Source organism: Moschus berezovskii, chromosome 8 (genome assembly GCF_049115385.1).
Source record: "Moschus berezovskii isolate FMDL1 chromosome 8, NW_MosBer_1.0, whole genome shotgun sequence".
NCBI lineage: Eukaryota > Metazoa > Chordata > Mammalia > Artiodactyla > Moschidae > Moschus > Moschus berezovskii.
This window is the reverse complement of record NC_142467.1, coordinates 7,725,746-7,740,187: the sequence shown is the minus strand read 5'-3', so window position 1 is coordinate 7,740,187 and position 14,442 is coordinate 7,725,746. Positions and strand designations below refer to the sequence as shown.

At 39.7% G+C, this 14,442-nt stretch overlaps 1 pseudogene; it reads right to left on the bottom strand.

The window, feature by feature from the left end:
* Positions 1–339: 339 nt before the first annotated feature.
* On the bottom strand, positions 340–11,837 carry LOC148777012 (dematin-like; annotated as a pseudogene).
* Positions 11,838–14,442: the final 2,605 nt, after the last annotated feature.

Genomic DNA, 14,442 nt, shown 5'->3' with positions numbered 1-14,442 from the left:
TCTCAAGAGTCTTCTCCAGCACCACAGTTCAAAAGCATCAACTCTTCGGTGCTCAGCTTTCTTTATAGTCCAACTCTCACTTTGCAAGTAGAGGACAAGGCAAACTAGATAGTTTAGGGTGGCCTGCCTGTGTGAGGTCTCCTTGAGCTGGAGTTTGCTCTTGCTGTAGAGTCTGAGAAGCTAGAGGTCCAGGTGTTGGGGGAGCTGTAAAAGGTGAGATGAGGAGGGGTGCTTGGGGGCACACAGGGTTCTGGAACTTTCTCTGCTCACTATCGCCCTCCTCCTTACAGGGCTAAAGGTTCTGCCATCCATTGGTCAAGCAGCCAGTAGATCTGATGCCTAAGTGTCGTATTTCTTTTTCCTTAATTTCTTCTGGAGACCTTCACTCGGGGGTAGAGACAGGGAGGGGTCACAGACGTAAACGCTGTGTGTGCTTGAGTCCAGACTGGTCTTGCCCTGTGCAGTGAGTGCCGGGGGGAGGGGGGGGCCTGCTCCCTCATTGTGGGGAAGAAAGCCCATGCCCCACAACCCCAGGGCTGCAGAAGGCATGGAAGATACCCACGAGAAGGCCTCTGCTGACAAGTGCCTGTCAAGCCTGGAGGCAACTTGGTTTGCCCTTAACTGGTCACCAGCAGTATTTCATCAGGATAGATCTGGAGGTCTAGGCTTCCATTCTCAGGCCTTATAAGCTAAAGTCTGAGAATTGTTGTCAGCTCAGAGTGGTCCTGCCATAAGTAGAGAGAGAACAGTTAGACCTTCCATGGTGCAAGGAAGTATGGAAAGGGTGTCTGGTCCAGTACAGACTGGTACCCTCTGGAAAGGTAGTGACTTCTCCATCTCTTCTTTTTTAAGACTGTCTCTCCCAAGTTGGACATTGCCTTACTGAGTTTCTCTCGCTGACGCTTCTTTGAGAGCCTTCGTTTTTTCTCTGGAGTCATTACCTTCCTCTTCTTCCTTCTCTTCTTCTGCCTCCCTGTGAGTTGTTGTCTGCTTCCTCCATTCTGTATCCACAATGAAGAGTCATGGGGGGAAGACCAGAAGGCAGTTTTGATCTTGGCCGTCTGATTGGAGTCCAGAGCCTGGGATGCAGGGAACTTGGGTGACTTGGTGATGAGTTCCTCAATGAGGGGCTTGCTCTGACGGCTGCCTCCCATGAACTCTCTCTGTGTGTAGATGAGTGGTCTTGGGGGTGATAGAAATGGTTCAGGCTGGTTCTTGGAGCTAAAATCTGAAAGATGGCTCCAGGGGGGCCAGCTCTTTGCCCGCACCTCCAGGATGATGGAGATAGTAGGGGGTGTAGGTTTGAGTAACAGTAAGCTCTTGGCTTCTGGGTGGCTCCATGTGTTCCATGAGGGAAAGAAAGTGAGGCTTGTAGCTTATGAGGTCAGGCTGTGCAATGTCCAAGGTGGCCTTATCCCTGGGAATGGCAGCATGTGTTGTCCATTGAGTTTGTGTGCTAGCTCTATTTTTCCAGCTACCATTAAGATAAATGCATAAATTTAAAAATGCGTTTAAAAATGATTATTTCTGTACCTTGTAAAATAAGCCAGGTTATCATCTGCAGTTTGGGAGGGATTAAAGTTTCTAGTGATTATTTTCAAAGGACTATGATACCAGCCATCATTAGGAAAGTTTAAAGCAGCTATTTTAAATTTTGTAAATGCCTATGAAATAGGGCTTCCCTGGTGGCTCAGAGGTTAAAGCGTCTGCCTCCAATGTGGGAGACCAGGGTTCGATCCCTGGGTCGGGAAGATCCCCTGGAGAAGGAAATGGTAACCCACTTCAGTATTCTTGCCTGGAGAATCCCATGGACAGAGAAGCCTGAGAGTCAGACACGACTGAGCGACTTATCATTATCATGAAATAGGATATCTGTGGGGCTTTTGTAAACTAGATGCTACATAGTAAGAAAAATCAGTGGTAAATTTGATTACATAATATACACAGTATAATATAGGAAATCTAGTCCCAAATATATGAACACTTATGAATTTATAAATAAACTTATCATAATATATGACATTAATATTATTTTGTGAGCTGGAAAGCATACATTAAAATGAAAATTTTAAAGTATGGTTATATGAACTTGGATAGAAACAGAGGTATAAAAAGTTTCCCCCACTATTCCGCTCATCGTCTTGAGTAGCTCTTAGTGCTTATTGTCCATTGGGTCAGGGCTGTGACTCAGCATCAGAATTTGACTGATCAATCAGTTATATTTTTAAAAGACTCCATCTTTGACCTCAATCTCTGAGATTATGTTGTATTACCTCCTCTCCACAATATCCAATTATTTGGATACTTTTATTTTAGCTGTGTCTTTCTTAGTGGTAGCAAAGCAAAACAGCAAGTCATGGAATCAAGAGAATAGCTGAAAGACCAATACAAGCAGACTCAGGTCAAATTAGTGATATTCAAGAAAGCTAAACATAGATGTGTTTTCTAGGAAACCTATGGCTAAAGCCAAAAGCAAAGCATGGAGAGATGAATTGGCAAAGAGTTACTTTGCAGACTGCCGACTCAGTATTGTGTTACTTCCCAGTTGTCCTTAAGGACAAACAGGGCTCCTTCAGGTTTTGCTTATGAAGACAAAGAGGAAATCATCTGTTTTAAGTAGTGTGTGGCTTATAGAAACATCTTATTAAAATGGCATTCTCCCTGTGGGAATGTGTATTAAGAAACAGTTCACCCAGTCTAAAATCAATTACTTCTGCCTGTGGCAAAGAAAGTCTGAGTTAAACATAATTCTCAGAGGTAGTTAGCATTCCATTGAAGGCTACTGCTTACATCCAAGAGAGGAGTTACCCAATTTAATCAATTCTCTGAATGTGAAATCTCAGATAGTAAACAACTTAGATTACAGACGGTGCAATTATTAAGTGTTTAACAGTTAAGGCATTGTTTTAACTCGGTAATTCAGAGTAATCAGTGGTTAGCTAGAAAGTTTTTATTGTTTCATACTTACTTGAACTTTTATGGATGTGAGAGTTGGACTATAAGAAAGCTGAGCACCGAAGAATTGATGCTTTTGAACTGTGGTGCTGGAGAAGACTCTTAAGAGTCCTTGGACTGCAAGGAGATCCAACCAGTCCATCCTAAAGGAGACCAGTCCTGGGTGTTCAACGGAAGGACTGATGTTGAAGCTGAAACTCCAATACTTTGGTCACCTGATGCAAAGAACTGACTCATTTGAAAAGAGTCTGATGCTGGGAAAGATTGAGGGCGGGAGGAGAAGGGGACGACAGAGGATGAGATGGCTGGATGGCATCACCGACTCAATGGACATGGGTTTGGGTGGACTCCAGGAGTTGGTGATGGACAGGGAGGCCTGGCGTGCTGTGGTTCATGGGGTCACGAAGAGTCGGACACGACTGAGCGACTGAACTGAACTAAACTTTTATTCAGAAGTAAATGCAGAACGTCTGAATATTAACTATTTCCATGACTCTAGACCCTCCCCGTCTTGTGTGTTCTCAGTCAGTTTTCTTTCTCAGGAAAAACAGGTCTGTGTCCTGCTTCTGGGTTCATCTGCTGGTGTGTGTTGTCTGGGTAGAGTTCAAACAACCTTCCATGGCTTAATGGGCCCTTGATCTGACCCTTCATTTCTCTAGTCTGATCTTTTATCTCTGTACCTCTCAGTCTCCTTTCCCTTTCTTACACTTTATTTCTATATTGTGGTCATTCTGGATTTCTTCAGTTCTGGAAACATAATGTAATTTCACTGCATTCACGATCAGTTGCTAAGTCTTGTCTGACTCTTTGCGACCCCATGGACTTTTCTTCCACGGAGCAAGAGTCTTTTAATTTCATTGCTGCTGTCACCATCTGGAGTGATTTTGGAGCCCCCCGCCCCAAATATAGTCTCTCACTGTTCCACTGTTTCACCATCTGTTTGCCATGAAGTGATGGGATCAGATGTTGTGATCTTAGTTTTCTGAATGTTGAGTCAACTTTTTCACTCTCCTCTTTCACTTTCATCAAGAGGATCTTTAGTTCTTCTTTGTTTTCTACCATACAGGTGGTGTCATCTGCATATCTGAGGTTATTGATATTTCTCCTGGCAATCTTGATTCCAGCTTGTGCTTCATCCAGTCCAACGTTTCTCATGATAAAATAAACAGGGTGACAACATACAGCCTTGATGTACTCCTTTCCCAACTTGGAACCAGTCTGTTGTTCCGTGTCCACTTCTAACTGTTGCTTCTTGACCTGCATACAGATTTCTCAGGAGGTGGGTCAGGTGGTCTGGTATTCCCATCTCTTTTAGAATTTTCCACAGTTTTTTGTGATCCGTACAGTCAAAGGCTTTTCATAGTCAATGGGTATATGCAGATATTTATTAGGTCCCAATGTTTACCCAGATAGCATGAATTTTAAACTATAGGTGTAACTATGGTCCAATAAAAGATTTTGCCAATGTATTTATAATAAAAAATAAGTTATGGATATTAGTGAGATGTTTAGAAATTTTTCTAAAAAGTGATTTTTGGAATTCAGTTTTTAGGGATAAAATGGGAGAGGGCTTCAGGTTTCTCTTACATTAGTCTTAATCCTTGATATGATTGCCTGAAGTATTCAGGGAGGCATATGAGGAAAATGCTTTTTTTGCATTGATAATTTGAATCCTTAAACTCAATATTAAAGAACTAAGATTATGGCCTCTGGTCCCATCACTTCATGGCAAATAGAAGGGAAACAATGGAAACAGGGACAGATTTCCTCTTCTTGGATTCTAAAGTCACAGTGGGTGGTGACTGCAGCCATGGAATTAGAAGACAGTTGCTTCTTGGCAGGAAAGCTACGACAAACCTAGACAATGTGTTAAAAAGCAATGACATCACTTTGCTGACGAAGGTCCGTATAGTCAAGGCTATGATCCTCAGAGGTTAAAGCGTCTGCCTCCAATGCGGGAGACCCGGGTTCGATCCCTGGGTCGGGAAGATCCCCTGGAGAAGGAAACGGTAACCCACTCCAGTATTCTTGCCTGGAGAATCCCATGGATGGAGAAGCCTGGTAGGCTATACAGTCCACGGGGTCGCAAAGAGTCGGACACAACTGAGCGAAGGGACGGACGGATGATCTTTCTAGTAGTCATGTATGGATATGAGAGCTGGACAGTAAAGAAGGCAGAGCACCAAAAAATTGATGCTTTCTAACTGTGGTGCTAGAGAAGACTCTTGAGAGTCCCTTGGACTGCAAGGAGATCAAACCAGTGACTCTTAAAGGACATCAGTGATGAATGCTTTTTGGAAGGACTGATGGTGATGCTGAAGCTCCAATACTTTGGCCACATGATTCAAAGAACTGACTCATTTGAAAAGACCCTGATGCTGGGAAAGATTGAAGGCAGAAGGAGAAAAGGGTGGCAGAAAAATGAGATGGTTGGATGGTGAAGAGTCATACACGACTTGGTGACTGAATGACAACAACCACAAATTTGGTTTTTCCCTGAAGTAGTTTATTTACAATGTTGTGGTAATTTCTTCTGTACAGCAAAGTGACTCAGATATATACATGTGTATGTATTTTTTTCTTTTTTATTATTTTTCATTATGGTTTATCCTCAGACATTGAATGTAGTTCCCTGTGCTATGCAGTAGGACTTGTGTCCATCTATTCTATATGTAATAGTTTATATCTATTGTATCCATTCTATATGTAATAGTTTGTACCCCAAATGACTTGGAAACCGCAAGTCTGTTTTCACTGTCTGTGAGTCTGTTTCTGCTTCGTAGATAAGTTCACTTGTGTTGTATTTTAGATTCCACATGTAAGTGATATAATAGGGTATTTATATTTCTCTTTCTGACTTACTGCCCTTAGTATGATAATCCCTAGTTCCGTCTATTTTGCAAGTCACTTTATTTTGTTCTTTTTGTGGTTGAGTATTAATCCACTCTGTATACGTACTGCTACTGCTACTGCTGCTAAGTCGCTTCAGTTGTGTCCGACTCTGTGCGACCCCAAAGAAGGCAGCCGACCAGGCTCTGCTGTCCCTGGGATTCTCCAGGCAAGAACACTGGAGTGGGTTGCCATTTCCTTCTCCAATGTGTGAAAGTGAAAAGTGAAAGTGAAGTCGCGTAGTCGTGTCCTACTAGTAGCGACCCCATGGACTGCAGCCTACCAGGCTCCTCTGTCCATGCGATTTTCTAGGCAAGAGTACTGGAGTGGCTTGCCATTGCCTTCTCTGGTATACGTACTACATCATCTTTATTCATTTATTTGTCAATAAACATTTAGGTTGTTTCTATGTCTTGGCTATGATGAATACTACTGTTATCAACATAGGGGTGCATGTATCTTTTTGAACTACAGTTTTGTCCAGATATATGCTCAGGAGTGGCATTCCTATATAATATAGTTGTAATTTTCGATGTTTTTACTTTCCTTTTCTGATATTTCATTATTAGTGTAAAGAAATTAATACACCAATTTCTGTGTGTTAATCTTGTATACTGCTACCTTGCTAAATTTATTTATCACTTCTACTAGCTTTTGTATGGCATCTTTAGAGTTTTCTGTGTATAGTTATCATGTCATGTGCATATAATGGCAATTTTATCTCTTCTCTTCCTATTTGGATGCATTTTATTTCTTTTTCCTGTCTGGTTGCTGTGGCTAGGACTTACAACACTGTGTTGAAGAGAAGCAGTGAGAGTTGGCATCCTTGTTTTTGTTCCAGATTTCAGTGGGAAGGCTTTCAGTTTTTCATCAAAGCAATTGTATTTGTTGTGGCTTTGTCATAAACGGCTATTATTATGTTAAGATATAGTCCCTCTATATCCACATTGGTTAAGAGCTTTTGTCATGAATGGATGTTGATTTTTGTCAGGTGCTTTTTCTGCATCTGTTGAGGATGATCATATGGTTTTGTCTTCTCCTTTGTTGTGATATATCGCAGTGATTGATTTGTGAACATTGAACCATCCTTGTGAACTTGGGATGAATCTTTCATGGTGTATGATCCTTTTTTTGTGTGGTTGGGTTCAGTTTGCTAATATTTTGTTGAGAATTTTTGCATCTATTTTCGTCAAAGATATCGGCCTGAAATTTTCTTTTTTGATGGAGTCTTTGTCCGGTTTTGGTATCAGGATGATGGTAGCTTTATAGAATGTCTTTAGGAGTGTTCCTTTCTCTGCGGTCTTTTGGAAGAGTATGAGAAGAATCAGTAAAACTTTTCCTTTGTTTGGTAGAATTTTCTTGTGAAGCCATCTGGGTCCTGGACTTCTTTTTTTTAATTATATGTTCTATTTAGTTTCTAGTGATCAGTCTGTTCACATTATTGACTTCTTCTTGGTTCAGTTTTGATGGGCCAGGAATCCTATGTACAGAGGAGCCTGGTGGGCAACAGTCCATGGTGTGGCAAAAGAGTTGAACATAACTTAGTGACTAAACAACAAATGTTTCTGGAAAGTTGTCCATTTTTCTAGATTGTCTAATTTGCTGGCATATAATTGTTCATAGTATTCTCCTATGGTTTTCTGTATATCTGTGGTAAGAGTTGATGTTTCTCCTTTTCATTTCTGATTTTATTTGGGTGATCTTTTTTTCTTTATTGGTGAGCCTAGCCAGAGGTTTGTCAATTTTGTTTATCATTTCAAAGAAGTGTTTCTTGGTTTTTTTGATTTTTTTTCTATTGTTGTTGAGTCTCTATTTCCTCTCTGATCTTTATTATTTCCTTCCTTCTGCTAACTTTAACTTTTGTTTGTTCTTCTATTTCTAGTTCTTATGAACTTCCCTGTAATAACTTCTTTTGTTGCATTCCACATATATTATATGGTTGTGGGAAAATGTTTTAATGAATTATTTTAAAAAATTTTCCACCATATATCTTGGAGAGAGAATGCCTTTGTTTTCCATGTTGGTGAGTCTAAAGTGTAATTACATTACACTATTACATTAGCTTCAAGTGTATAGCTTAATAATTCAGCATTTGTATACAGATTATCACCATTATAAGTCTAATTACCATAAAAAATTACAAATTTCTTTATTTTGTGATAACTGTTAAGATTTACTTTCTTAGCAACCTTCATATTTGCAATAGTGTTATTGACAGTAGTTGCCATACTGTGCATTGCATGCTCATAACGTACTCATTTTATAATTAGAGGTTTATGCCCCTGGATCACTTTCACCCATCTCACCCATTTCTCAGTCCTTCTCCCTCGGGAGACGACCATTCTATTCTCTGTATCTGTGCGGTTTGTTTTATTTCCTCACTGTTCTCTTTCTCTCTCTCCTTCTTTTAGATTCCACATATAAATGAAGTCATAAGGAATGATATTTGTTTTTTTCTGACTGACATTTTTTACTTAGCATAATACCCTCAGTAGCTATCCATGTTGTCACATATGCTGAGCTTTCATTCATTTTCTTGGCTGACTGATACTCCACTGTGTGTGTATATACATCTTTATTATCCACTCATCCATGAAAGGGCACTTAGGTTGTTTCCATATCTTGGCTGTTGTAGATAATATTACAATAAATATAGAGATACATATATATTTTTGGCAGTATTTGTTTGGTTTCCAACCTTTCAGTTCAGTCACTCAGTCGTATCCGATTCTTTGCGACCCCATGAATCACAGCACGCCAGGCCTCCCTGTCCATCACCAGGTCCCGGAGTTCACTCAAACTCACATCCATCGAGTCGGTGATGCCATCCAGCCATCTCATTCTCTGTCATCCCCTTCTCCTCCCGCCCCCAATCCCTCTCAGCATCAGAGTCTTTTCCAGTGAGTCAACTCTTCGCATGAAGTGGCCAAAGAATTGGAGTTTCAGCTTTAACATCAGTCCTTCCAATGAACACCCAGGACTGATCTCCTTTAGAATGGACTGGTTGGATCTCCTTGCATCCAAGGGACTCTCAAGAGTCTTCTCCAGCACCACAGTTCAAAAGCATCAATTCTTCAGCGATCAGCTTTCTTCACAGTCCAACTCTCACATCCATACATGACCCCTGGAAAAACCATAGCCTTGACTAGATGGACCTTTATTGGCAAAGTAATGTGTCTGCTTTTTAATATGCTATCTAGTTTGGTCTTATTTGGGTATGCTGCTGCTGCTGCTAATTTGCTTCAATTGTGTCCGACTCTGTGCAACCCCATAGACGGCAGCCCACCAGGCTGCTCTGTCTATAGGATTCTCTAGGCAAGAACACTAGAGTGGGTCGCCATTTCCTTCTCCAAAGCAAGAAAGTGAAAAGTGAAAATGAAGTTGCTCAGTCGTGTCCTACTCCTAGCGATCCCATTGACTGAAGCCCACCAGGCTCTCCTGTCCCTGGGATTCTCCAGGCAAGAGTACTGGACTGGGTTGCCATTGCCTCTCCTATTTGGGTATAAATGACAAATAAAATTGTATATATTTAATGTGTGCAACATGATGGTTTCATATACCTATATGTCATAGAATGACTAGATTGCATTATGAAAGTGCTTGATGTCATTATATTCCCATGTCTCCCAAAAGCACATATACTAAAAATGGGGAAAATAAGCTTAAAAATATACTTAATTTTAATGTAAATTCAAGAATATAATTTCAAATTTCATTGTACACAGTCAACCATTTCTTTTATTCTTTTCATTTCCCATGAAATTTATTGTTTTATTTCTGATTTTACAAGCAATACATGCTCATTGTAGTCAACCTGAAATACATAAAAGCATCAGTTAAGTTCACTTCAGTCACTCAGTCATGTCTGACTCTTTGCAACCCCATGGACTGCAGCACACCAGCTTCCCTGTCCTTGACCAACTCCCGGAGCTTGCTCAAACTCATGTCCATCAAGTCCGTGATGCCGTCCAACCACATCATCTTCTGTCATCCCCTTCTCCTGCCTTCAATCTCTCCTAGCATCAGGTGTTTTCTACGGAGTCAGTCCTTCCCATCAGGATTGGAGTTTCAGCTTCAGCGTCAGTCCTACCAATGAACACTCAGGACTGATCTCCTTTAGGATGGACTGATTGGATTTCTGTGCAGTCCAAGGGACTGTCAAGAGTCTTCTCCAACACCACAGTTCAAAAGCATCAATTCTTCGACACTCAGCTTTCTTTATAATCCAACTCACACATCCATACATGACTACTGGAAAAACCATAGCTTTGACTAGACAGACCTTTGTTGGCAAAGTAATGTCTCTGCTGTTTAGTATGCTGTCTAGTTTGGTCATGACTTTTCTTTCAAGGAGCAAGTGCCTTTTAATCTTATGGCTACAGTCACCTTCTGCAGTGATTTTGGGTCACTGGCAGTGATTTGGATCACTGGCATTTCTCATGATATACTCTGCATATAAGTTAAACAAGCAGGGTGACAATATATAGCCTGTACGTCAAGGCTGTGTATTGTCACCCTGCTTGTTTAACTTATATGCAGAGTACGTCATGTAGAACGTTAGGCTGGTTTAAGCATAAGCTGGAATCAAGATTGCCAAGAGGAATATCAATAACATATAAACATAGGTAAAAATAAACAATCACCCTTAATCCCCACCCCCAGAGATAATGATCATTACATTTTGGAGAAGGAAATGGCAACCCACTCCAGTGTTCTTCCTGGAGAATCCCAGGGATAGGGGAGCCTGGTGGGCTAATGTCTATGGGGTCGCACAGAGTCAGACACGACTGAAGCGACGCAGCAGCAGCAGCAGCAGCATGTTGATAAATTTTCTTACTTCCTATATATTTCAAGTAATATATATATATATATATCTTAACTGAAGTATAATTGATGTCCAACACCCTGTTAGTTCCAAGTGTAAACACAGTGAGTCACTATTTCAATATATTACAAAATGATGATTGTGAATGTATGTTTTACCCTTGTGACTTATTTTGAAATTTGTACCTCTTAATCTCCACCTATTTCACTCACCCCCTCCACCATCTCTTTTCTGGCAGCAACCTGTTTGCTTCTCTATTCTCAGTGTCTTTTAGTCTATTTCTATTTTGGTTATGTTTGTTCATTTATTTTGGATTTTAGATTCTGAATATAAATGAAATCATATGGTATTTTTTTTCTCTGCCTGACTTGTTTCATTTATTTCACTTAGCATAATACATTCTATGTCATTCCATATTAATGAAAATGTTATATATATATAAAACACATCATCTTTATCCATTCATCTACTTAAGTGATGAAGTAGGTTGCTTTTGTATCATGGCAATTATAAATAATAGTGTCTTTTCAAGTTATTATTATTATTTTTTAGTAAGTACCCAGGAGAGGATTATATGATAGTCACTTTTAATTTTTTTGAGGAACCTTCAAATTCCTCATATTTTAAGGAACTTCCGTACTAGCCAAAACAGTTTACGCTACCACCAGTAAGGCTTGAGGTCTCCCTTTACTCTCTATCCCCAGCAACACATATTATTTCCTGTTCTGTTGATAATAGCCATCTGAACTATTATTAAGTGTGAGGTAATATCTCATTGTGGTTTTGATTTACATTTTCCTGATGATGAGTGATATTGAGCATATTTTCATGTGCTTATTAGCCATCTGTAAGTCTTTTTTTGAAGATGTCTACTAAGATCCTTTGTCCATTTTTTAAATTTAGTTGTTTTTTTTTGATTTTTGAGTTGAGTTCTTTATATATATTGAATATTAATGTGTTAATAGATATCTTGTTTATAAATATCTTTTCCCATTTAATAGGTTGCCTTTTAATTTTTTTCATACTTTCCTTTACTGTGCAGAAATAGTTTGATATAGTCTCATTTGTTTATTTTTGCATTGGATTTGGTTGGATTGACTTTAGAGTCAGATCTAAAAATATCTTGCCAGGAGAGATGTCAAGGAGCTTACCTTGTTGCTGTCTTCATGTCCTTTGCATTTTAATGAGCTGCATTCTCTTCAAGTACCCTTTGTTTCAGACAATATGAACCCCTAACCTATCTCTGATAGTTATTTTATTATATCCATTTTCATATTACTTAAAATATTCTCTTTTCCCCAAAAGGCTTTATCTTTTGCATTTGTATAAATTCCTCCATTGTTCTGAGTGTGTCACAATATTACTTTCAGTTTTTGAAAGCATAATTTTTAATTAAAAATTTTTATCACTCCAATTATTTGATGTACCTTATGGCAATTAACTATATATTTGTGTTTTTCTAAAGATGTAATTTCCACTCATAGAATACATTTTTTAATAATATGGACTAATGTCTATTTATCAGTTTACACTGTATAATGAAAAACAAGACATCTTGAATAGAACTGGAACTAGGTTTTTTTAAAACTACTGTTTTATTCATTCTAAGTCAGTGTTTTGTTTCATTTTAAAGTAATTAATATATGTCAATAATCGTATCAGATCACACATGCAGGTGCCATATTAAATGTAATTTTGGAGCTAGCCCGAGTAAGAGATTTGAAACCGATGCCCAAAGAAGTTTTTATGTTTTTGTCTAACTTACAGATATCTGAAATCTTTTCAGCTGATCCATTTGAGAATTTAAGACCAGAAAGTTTAGATAAGCATCTTAGGAATTATGGCTATGTTTTCTCAAATGTGGCAGGTGTGCAGCACTTTATTTTGGCTTTCACACCGAATCTTAATCCGTGCAGGAAGCATGCCACTTTATCTGTGTCAGTCATTAGTTCTACTGACACTGCTAAGCTGTGAGATCCAAATGCAATCACGGATAGCAGACATCTGTTTAACACGTAACAGCTCTTGTCACGGTGTTCATTTAAAACAGGGTGGTTCTAACTGCATCCTTATTCCCTGGGCAAGACGTTGTCAGGTTGGCAATTTCCCCACCGAGATGCTTGTCCAACATGGCCTCAGTGTCCATCACAGCCTTTCATCCCTCCATTAAGAAGCACTCATTCAGATGGGAGTTCTCTGTTGCCTCCGCTGGACCCTGAAAGCTCTCTGAGCTTACCAGTACTCAGATGCTCCAGGACTGGCTCTTTTGATTTCTTTTTTCCAATAATGGCCAAGTAAATGTGTGTTAGACTTGGGATTACGAGAGAGTCAAAACAAAACAGCTTGCTCCACAGCTAAAAACAGAGAAGTCACACAATGAGCTGTCCCAACTCTCTGAGCTGGGGTTTAAACAGGACTGATTTATTTTACAAGCTTTTTTTGCTCAGATTTCATTACAGAGCTTAAGAGGCTGCCCCAGTGTCCTCAGGTTGAATAGGAGAGTAATGTACAGCCCAGGGAAAGGATTGAGCACAGCCTTCCTGACAAGTTCAGGCCTTTTTATTATCAACGGCAGCAGCAGTAACAGCAGCCACCACCTCAGAAAGACAAACTGTTCTCTGTTTCCCACTTACACCCACAATGCCTGCCTCATCAGGTCACACACCTGCCCAGCGACCACCACTGAAATCCTTTCAGACCAGCTTTTGATGCTATTCTCGTCATTATGCTGTAACGTCAGGGATGCGATCTTGGGTATTTTAAATATGTAGCTGTAATTTGCTCTTTTTTCCTTTGTTTTCAAAGGTCAAGCATTTTAGCAGTTTAGGAAAGTGTTTCAGGATTTCATTTTTTTTTTAAGGTGAAGACAATGTGTGCCTGCAGCATTCATCATTTAAGAAAATGGTGTTTTTCTCTTTCAGACCCCAATTTTCACTCATTATCAGAGAGCTGAATTCTAAATCAACGATTGTGGAGAAGAGGTGTGCAAGTTGAATAAAACATTTCCAGAAGAGCCTGAATAATGGTCCTGAATAAAGGGAACTGAAATGTTCTTGAATTGTAATTGGAAAAAAATCAAGTGTGTGTACTCAGGAGCACATCCACTAAGAAGAGGTTAGTTATTATTATTCTTAGTGCTTCTTAGCATTTATGGGCCTCAATGGTATCTTTAGTTCTGAACTGAACACAAATGGCCTGATGAGTGATCTCCCATCCAAATTATCCATGTGGAGGTTCACCTGTAATCATTCTCTGTGCAGGGAGAGACGGCACTGACAAACAACCCCAGAACAGGGGGACCGTTAGTGCAGCAATATAATCTAACTCAGAGCAAAAGAGAGGGATTAGTTCAGACCAATATGGCACTGGGCAGCGTCACTTGGTACTTCCCTCTCTTACCTGGTTTCTCCATGGCTGGACATTCAGAACTTGGTGCACACATTTGCTGGACTCATGCAAAGTTGCTGAGACACTGAAGAAGGCAGTAAGGGTGGGCTGAGGAGGACTGAAGATTAAGGTCAATGTCTGATCGCAAGGATTTTATGCTCCGTGGATAAGTAATGGAATGTCTTTTCCTCTTTGTCTCATACTGATCATATAGAAAAATAGTGATGCTCTTTCTGAGAAACTATCGCTGATACTTGACTCTGAAAAACTATAATAGAAACATTTCTGAAGTAATGACTATTATTGTCCAGAGGAAATTAAAAATAAGAGAGTGTATTCCTGTAATTAAACGTTAGGTGGAATTGAGAAAGGTAGATATGTGTGTC